Source organism: Lepisosteus oculatus, chromosome 10 (genome assembly GCF_040954835.1).
Source record: "Lepisosteus oculatus isolate fLepOcu1 chromosome 10, fLepOcu1.hap2, whole genome shotgun sequence".
In the NCBI taxonomy this organism is placed as follows: Eukaryota; Metazoa; Chordata; class Actinopteri; order Semionotiformes; family Lepisosteidae; genus Lepisosteus; species Lepisosteus oculatus.
In genome coordinates this window covers 42297545-42306896 of record NC_090705.1, presented here as the reverse complement: position 1 = coordinate 42306896, position 9352 = coordinate 42297545, and the positions used below count along the sequence as shown (strand labels likewise).

General features: G+C 42.8%; 1 long non-coding RNA gene across 1 annotated transcript; it reads right to left on the bottom strand.

Moving 5' to 3' along the window:
* Positions 1 to 286: 286 nt before the first annotated feature.
* On the bottom strand, positions 287 to 4047 carry LOC107078573 (uncharacterized). Its single transcript, XR_001479526.2, has 3 exons — positions 3693 to 4047; positions 3209 to 3357; positions 287 to 1133 (listed from the first exon to the last, which is right to left on the bottom strand). It is a non-coding gene; the product is annotated as an uncharacterized lncRNA (long non-coding RNA).
* Positions 4048 to 9352: the final 5305 nt, after the last annotated feature.

Here is a 9352-nt window from a genome sequence, read left to right as displayed (position 1 = left end):
ATTATGCAACTGTCAAACTTTAATGTTCATATGTCTGTTGATAAGACTGAAGCAAAGTGAGAATAGAAAATATATTTTAATGCATTTTAAGACCTTTAAGCACCTTAGTGACTCTAGCTGGGATTAACTGTATTACTTTATAAGAAACCACTTTGATACTGTTAGAGTATAAAATCTATTTTTAATCACTGGAAAAAAATGAGAGAATTAAATTGTAGAATGAGAGATTTCTATTAGGTTATATTGACAAATGTAAACAAAGACAATATAACTGAAGTCCTTTTGTACAGCAAGCCGTAATTATTTAATCTCTTTAATTGTAATTAATACAACGTCTACTTGAAAACTCTCAATTCTTAATCTCCGCTATACAAAATCCTGTGCTGTTGGCGGATCATTATCTATCCACAAAAAGACTCTCTTCAGTGATTAAAGCAGTATAAATCTATAAATACAAATGCCAGAGATTTACTTTTGACATACATCCCTCGTGGAGCAAAATGTTTTCTTTTTTATCAAAGCCTAAAATATATATATATGTATGTAAAAAGCAATAGAACTGAATATTAATGTTCTCTGGAGACAGATGTTGGTTGAATACATTGCTACTAAAATGCAGAATTTGACCCTTCTGATCCACAATCCTCATCAGAGCATCTGCAGCCCTGGTGGACCGTTTGTCGCTCCCACATCCCGTCCCGCTGGTATTTACTGCTGCTCCCGGATCTCCATGCCACAGTGTTCATTTCACCCAGCGCATGGACATCCGGCTCATGTGGTTTATATCATATATATACTGTAGATAAGGGTTTTTAAACTGTCGCCCAAGCGATTCTCTTTCACTGACTGGTCAGGTGACTGCGGGCGGCAGACTGCTTCCTGGAGAATGTGGTTCAGACGAGAGCTTCGCCACATGAGGGACCTCGGTCACAGCGGACTAGTGACGTGGTACAGGCTCACAGAACCGTCACAGCCCAGGAAAGAGCCTTCACAGGCCCGGCCTCCATTCGCTGCATTGTTGTCCTGTCCCACTGTAGCTCGACTGGATGAAATATTTCACACTGAGGCTATTTTCTGTGGGTTTCTCAAGCTGCAGGGCAAATCTGACCATGTTTGATCGCAATACGAGCGGACTGCAAAAGAAAAAAGTGAAAGAAAAAGGCAACGATTACCACTGAAGCCTTATGAACCAAAAAAAAACTCCAAATGGAATGCCTCATTACAAAGGCCAGCAGAGCTGTTGGTTAATCCAGGCCAGAGTTAAAAATAGTTGTGACAAAACTGCACACTTTAGCTAGTGCTGGCTGTCTGCTTCTCAAACTGATAAGGAGACGGACCCCAGTGGCATGCCATCAGATCTCAGTGCTGCAGTCTACAAGCACACAGTGCAGCTCAACAATGAAGATGTCTCAATTACCCGCTGATATTGTAGATTAATTTGAGGCATTAAATCTCCGAACCACGACACGAAAATTACAACAGCGGAATGAATAACCAGTGGACTTAATTCCCCGAGGGTCACAGCAAGGCCAGAGTTTCCACACAGTAAATCTGTCATGTTCTGTCATTTCATTTTCCAAAAACAGAAAGTTTATCTGCGTGCAAGCGAACTATTCAAGCTTTTCAGAAATGTAATGCTGTGTACTTTTCAAGAGTAAGAACGCAGGCCTACGCTAACAGAATATCCACAAAAATGACCAGAATAGTTTACACTATTAATAAATACGTTATTAACACAGATGATGGGTTTGGAAACAAAGCAAACAAAAAAAAAAACATTTTAATAGAGACTAGGTATTAACCATGTTCTGTGCTAAGTCTAAACAATGATCCGTCAGTCAGAATCCTGAATGTCATCATCATCAATTTCCCTACGGGATTAATAAAGTATTATCTATCTATGTTCCATTTTGTGTTTATCAGAATGACCTCCTTTGTCTTACCTAAGCAAAGCCAGCATCAATAGTATAGGGTCTGGGGTTTGCAATGGGCTCACAGAGACAAGTGTTGATTAAATCTGGGCCCGGTCTAAGAGAACAGTGCAATATAAGCAATAGTAGTGGCCAAGTGTTTAGGGCGATGGACTAGAAATCCCTCAGGGTCTCCCCACGCAGCTTTGAATCCTGCCAAATACAGCGTCTCCTCATGTCGTTGTGTGCCAGCACAACAAAGGAGAAGCACTGCTTCACAGTGGGGCGTTGCAGTGGCTCTGTGGCTCAGGATCTGCGCCTGTGGCTGGAAGGTTGCCGGTTCATATCCCGCAGCCGGCAGAGGAATCCTACTCCGTTGGGCCCCTGAGCAAGGCCCTTAACCCCAGCTGCTCCAGGGGCACCGTATAAATGGCTGACCCTGCGCTCTGACCCCCAGCTTCTCTCTCTGTCTGTGTATCTCATGGAGAGCAAGCTGGGGTATGTGAAAAGACAAATTCCTAATACAAGAAAATGTATATGGCCAATAAAGTGATCTTAAAAAAATATATAGAAAGAAAAAGATAGGTTTTGAATGCGTCACTAACCATATAGATGCACAGAAAATGGATTTATTGATACTGTACATGGAAGAGCGGACGGAATTAAGTGCTTAATTTGTACTGTTTGTACGATCTGTAAAGTCTGACCCATGTTTTATAGTTGTCTGCAGCCCAGATGAACCAACAGTATTGGTAACAGGTCAAAAATTCTTTCTACAATTTGCATAATAAGAAATTTGTTAGCTATATAGGCACAGAAAATAAAAAAACAAACGTCTATGTGGTTGTTTTAAAATGCCCTACGACATGTTTAAATAAAAATATTATTGAATTAAAATTCACTGCTCTTCTTTGATATTTTGGACTTTGTAAGGGTTGCCTAGAAACATGGAGCAGAGTTCAAAAAGGAAATCAATGTTTACTACCTAATTAATCAGAAGTATACGAAAATCAATTTTCATCTTGTGGTTCAGATTATACTGGGCAGATGATGCATGTCTGCCAGTTGTCACAGGGATTGACACTACTGTCGGGGAAACAGCTGCAAAATAAGTGAAATTACTTTTATTCTGTTCAAGTTTTAGTTTCTCATAAACAGACAATGATAATAATGGAGGGAAACCTGTAGTCTGATGAGAAAAATATATTTTTTTTAAAAACAGGAAAACCTGAGGTTGGCAGTGGCCCCAGCTACATCCTGCTCGTTATTGGGGAGAGAGGAAACCTGAGCACACACACCAAGAAGCCAGGTGAAAACGTGCAGCTTCTCACACTGAGATTTTTCTGCTGCCTCACAGCTCCCAGTTGCAGTCCTGTATCGTGTGTCTGTGTGTCGTGCGCTTGCCATTCCTGAGCTCAGGTGGGTTTGTTCGGGATCTTCCTGACCTCTGAAAGAAAAGCGGGATTGAGTTGGCTGGGTTCTCTAAAAGGTCTTCTTTGCTCCTCAGGAGGAACACCGCCTCATTACTGCGTCTCGTCAAGAGCTACACTGGTGCATCCCTGCCCTGTGCTCGCTATCGGGTCCAGGTTGCTTTGACAGGTTATTATTATTTTTGACACTGGTGTTTTATTCATTCCACAATCTAGTACTGTCTTGAGCAGAACTATGAGTCTGACGATACGATATACTCCACCTTCATATAACCCTACAAGACATACACATCCTTTGGACATTTTAATGATGCGTGAATGGATTAGGACTATAAAGTCTACTGTTTCTAACCTTTCTTGTCTTCTTAGGCTAGCTGGGCTGAATGGTCTCCTGTCATTCGTGATCAGCTTTCTTCCTCTGAGTCACCGCCCCTGAAAATCCACCTGCTACTTCAGACCAAGGCTTCCAACCAGAGCGACATCCAGGTCTGTGGATTGAAGAGCCACCCCCTCAGAAAGCCCAACCAAAACATCATCTTAAGGGCTCCTGTCAAAATCAACTCTTTCCGCACACATCCTCGGCCTTGGCAGGAGGACTCGGTTTCCTCCGAGGCAGAAGCAGGAAGCTAATTTGATGCCTAGCGAGCTTTAACCCTTATCTGCATGGTTCCACTGTGGGTTCGAGCTCGAACCTCACCTTCCTGTCTGCCAGAGCCCACCAACGCCGACGTCTCACAAGTGCAAAAATGTGAAGTTGGCTGAAGGTGGTTGAATTTATTTTATTTCACCGAAAGTCCATCGTGTTTTCAGATTATCAAGGATGCTAATTATTCTAGAGAAAAATATGATGTATGATAGGTACTTAATAACTATGTGTGGTATCTAAACTTAAATAAGGTGATAACTGAACTTCATTAAATTCGTGATTTGCCATCGCCCCCTGTACTGCAGTAGCTCTGTGCTGTTATGCATTTAGTGAACGTGTTTATAATATATGCCTCACACGTTTTCACATCACCCACACATACCAGTGCTCATGATGTCCATGTCTGGATTTCTATTAACTAAAAAAACTCTCCTCCTTTCTGTAAAAAACTCAACGCCTCGTTTTTGCCGGAGCCCCTATAACACTTCAGCCTAATCAGACTTATCTTGGATACGCTCCTCTGTTGTTTCCAGACCGAAACGGCTGTGGATCGTATTTCCACTTGTAGCCGATTCATTGCGTGTTGAATTCATTCGGGGATTTACAAAACAAGGAAACGTTTCTTCTAAAATGCTGTTTTTCCCCACATACATAACCTTAGTAATAATATCATCACTGATTGCTTAAGTTTTTGGTTCAGTGACTTACAGACACAAATTCCAGTGCGAAAACCATGCGGTTTCCTCAGAAAAATACAAACCAAAATGAGGTTAGCGATTGTCCAGCTTGGGCATTAGTTTGTCTACAGCGCCATCTGCTGGCGACATGGCTTGCCGTTTTCAGTATTTTGACATTTTCCCAAGGATGAATATTCATATTTCTCATTTGTTGGATAAAGGACATAGAAACATTTGCCCTTTGAGTGGAGTGTCCAGAAAAGTGCTATATAAGTGTATATATCCATTCAGATCCATTAACATTGTCATTAATATTAACGACAGATGAGAAGCAACGTTAAATCAATTTGCAGCAGAGTTCTGCTTAATATTTTTTTGGAAATTATATACTTTACATGAGGAATGTATACAAAAAAAGCATTGGATGCAAGCAATGCACTCAACTGCAGTACAGAAAGGCTAAAGACTGAAAAAAGAAACTGTTGTCACTTTGAACATGTTTACTGCATTAAGGGTCTTACACACAATCCTGCACAAGTTTAGAATATCCAGTTATTCAACAAAAGACCACACCTTAATGTTGCTCCTCTGCTCTATCTGTAAGATGTAAATCCCCACTATAGTACTGACAGATAATCAGATTTCCTCTTTGTTGAACCAGAGCACAAAGGAAGACCACAGGGGAATGCATTCACAATGGAGGTCAGAAGGAACCTCCTTACACACAGTCTTGTGGGGGTCTGGAACAAGCTGCCCAGCCTGTGGAAGACGATACCATTGCTTATTTCAGAGAGTAACTGGGATGGATGATCCATGGATGAATGAGCTACAATCAAACTAGCTAGAATGTCCCAATGGGTTTTTTTTTTGCATGCAAATTAATTTATGTTATTACATTATCCATCTTGGGTAATGTCTTCTGTATTTTCACCCTTTGGCTCTCTTGTTCACCATCACTAAGTATTTGTTCCCATGGGGAAGCACCAAGGTGACACGGTTACAGTACTTCCCCTTGACATGTCTGCTAGTTCAGCCTGCAGACGTGCGTCTGAAAGCTGCCCTTTTTGGTGTTGTTTCTTAAGAATAAAACACAGGTTGCGGAAGAGAGGAGACCAGTCAGGCGATCTCGACGGCCCAGTTTCCAGTTGACTAAGAAGTCTTCTCAAGACATTCTTTGAAGGCTCCCAGTGAAAGGACAACATTGCTTGGCAGTGTTTTTCCACACATCCATGCCTCCGTCTACACAGAGAGGCCCTCTCTCGGTCCTGAATGTTTGTTTGTATACCCCGGCAGTCCCTTACAGGATCCTGAACAACGTGCATCGCAGATCCCCAGGCTCCGCTTTGTTACAATAAATCATGTGTTTAAATCTCCTCACGTGTGACATTCCTGTCAGTCCTGAGATTATTACGGTCCCTCTGTTTAGGGCTTCGTTGGTTAGCATTTCGGAGGTCGGCTTAAACAGAAACCACAGTGAATGAAGCAGGGCAAGGATGCCAGAGGTTGGAAAAAAAATTCAAAGGCCATGTGCTATTTTTATATCCCACCTTCATGCTTTACAAAGAATTTACAGAAGCACTTGGGAATGTTGACATTCCAGAACTGCTCCACCAGCTTATCAATAGTTACTTACAGGTCTAAAAGCCAGCAGGGCAGATATTGAGATAGCCTGCACCACAGATAAATTAGAGATAAGGCTTAGCTAAAAGCTGTGCTCTTTCAAAGGTAAACAGATAAAAATAAGCAGCATACATCCTAAAGAGCATTTAACACAAAGGAACTAAATCTAACTAAATCAAAGGTCTCAGTATCACTTTTAATTCAGATATTAACTACAATGCAGTCTTATTTCAGGAATTCAGGGATGAGTGCAAAGGAAAAAGTGGTTTCATCTGAGATTTTAATTGTATTTACATAGTATAGTATAAACAATGAGCAGTAATAGCAGCAGAAATTGAAATAGTAGATGTGGCTAATGACTGCTTTCAAATTCAGTTTATTACAGCGCCTAGAGGGCATATCTGTATTGATCTAGTCTTGCCAAACAATCAGGTCAGAGTGAGGAAAACAGAGGCGGAAAAATCATTAGGGAACCGTGATCATAATATGGTTTATTGTATCCTTCAAAGTCCAAAATGGAGGTTCACACTTTCAGTAAATCTGGCTATGAAGGAGACAGAGCTTCGGAGGAATGCAGTTAGAGAATGGGGATCTAATGAATTGCAAGATCAGATAAAAGAGGATATGAGAAAGGCTAAAACCGAGACAAAGGGGAATATTGCAATAAAAGCTCAAATAAATAGATCATTTTCACTATTAAATCGGTATTAAGACCATTAAAGGATGATTAATGTTTCCCTTTTTATCTCTGAGATGCTTTCAGATGATGAAAGGAAAGTAGCGATGTATTAAATGAATGTTGTCTTTCACGAACCCTTTGCTGAGGCAGAAACAAACAATGTGCCGCAGGCTGAGCAAACAAAGTTCTGTGCCGATGGTGTTTAATATACCGTAGAAGAGGGAGAAGTGTTACAGGTGCTGGAAGCAATTGAGCTAAACAAGCAAATCTCTTCTAGCGGTCTCTGGAGAGAGGAGTATACTCCCCTCTGAGAGAAGAGTGACAGAACTGAACAAAGTAATTTTACGCCAATAAGTCTTACTTATATATAAGGAACAATACGAATATAATGGGGACAATTATTAGAGCTACACTGGAGGGTTGTCTGTATGGCAATAGAATTCTAGGGCACATCCAGCACAGATCTGGGATTTGCCCAGCAATGGTTCAACTCGTTAGAGTTCTCCTTCAGCGACGAGGGGGCTTCACCACTCTGGCCCCACCAGGGCCTCCCGGGACCCTCCCTGCACGACTCCAGCAGCAGTGCGTCTCCAGCGATGCCTCATGAGGGCCCCAGACCAGCCCACCTCCTTCCCCGTTCTCCAGCCTGAACACCCCGGAGGACACGCAGCCCTGGGGAAGCTGCCCCTGGCTGCAGCCTCCAGCCGGAGCTCAGCCTGGCGCGGCGCCTACAGCCCCGCGGTGCGGACAGGCACAGCTGGACGGTCTGCACCCCCCTGCTGAAGAGGGATGCAGTCAGTCTGAAAGATCTTTCAGGTGCCTGCCCACCAGGATGTCGTCAAGGACCGAAGTCTTAGCCATTTCAAGAGGAGGCCTGGAGACCTGACAACTTCTTATGTCCTAGCCTCCTTATCCAATTCAGGGTCGGGCCGGGGCAGGAGCCTGTTCCAGCAAGGTGGGGTACACCCCAGACGGGACGCCAGACGGGACGCCAGTCCATTGCAGGGCACCCACAGACAGAAACACGCCCACACCAGGGCCAGTTTCCCCAGAAAGGCTGGGTCCCTTCAGACTAATTTGGTATAATTAATAATTATAATAATTGCTTACACTTACATAGCCCGTTTCTGGACACTCCACTCAAAGCGCTTTACAGGTAATGGGGACTCTCCTCCACCACCACCAGTGTGCAGCCCCACCTGGATGATGCGACGGCAGCCATAGTGCGCCAGAACGCTCCCCACACACCAGCTCTCAGTGGGGAGGAGAGCAGAGTGATGAAGCCAGTTCATAGAGGTCTATGTAGAAGGTCTCAGTAGTGCCCCAGTGTCAAGACACTATGCCCTCTGGTGTATTGGTGACTGCATTCCTTTTCAGCGAACCAAAATCATGAACACAATCCACAATTTTACCAATGGTTTCAATGGTTTGGCACCTGATGCCAGTGACTTCCTCTCTGCCTGCTTGTTTGTGCTCCAGCTGAGGCATGCTTGGATGCAGCGTCTTCATCGCAGCTGCAGCTCCATGTTTACTGGAAGCTGTTGTCGGACTGATCGTTGGATTTAGGCCGTGGTGATGCGTGTTGAAAAACAAACTACAGCTGAAAAGAAAGCAGTGACTGTGCAAGCCGACTAGCTTAGCAAATGTTCCCTGTCCAAATAGTAATATCAACCTGAAAGTAATAGCTGCTGAAACAGTTCATTATAACAAGGTAGGGGATGTTTCCAGCCTTTCAAACATCCCTCTCTGAGACAGGACATCCGTCATTCCTCATCCACCCTCTTATTTCTTCGTGGAAGAGATAAACAGAATATCTGTTCCCCCCCCGTCTGAAAAAAACAACCTCGTGTTGTCTTCTGATAGTTGCCCTGATTTGTTCGCGTATAAAATAACTTTTTTTGCTTTAATCTGGTGCTTTATGTTTAAAATGCACACAGAAGATCTCCAATATGTCACGGCCAGTGAAAAGGCACGTCCAAGTAGCGCAACATCCAATGTCGTGTGTTTTTACAAAAATATTTAAATTAAATTCATGTGGTACCTATATCCCCCACGTGACCGCATGAGGTTTACTTTTGTTGATGTTGATGTCTCGTTTTTGAAAGACTACTTTGTTTCACACTACTCCGTTCAGGATGTCCTTTTCTTTTCTCTGGGAAAGGGACAATTCTCTGTCAAGACACTGCAAACAAACCGAGTGAAAAGGCGTCTCAGAAACTACCTTAATCAGAGTCGAGGTGTTTTCTCAGGCGTCGGTTATTGTTTACCCTGTTTGCATAGAAAAGAGTCAATAACTTTACCATTCGAATAACAACTAACAACCTACAAGGTTAGATTGAATTAAACTGATTTAATTTAGTCTGTTGTCTGGTGTGTGAATACACAAAAAG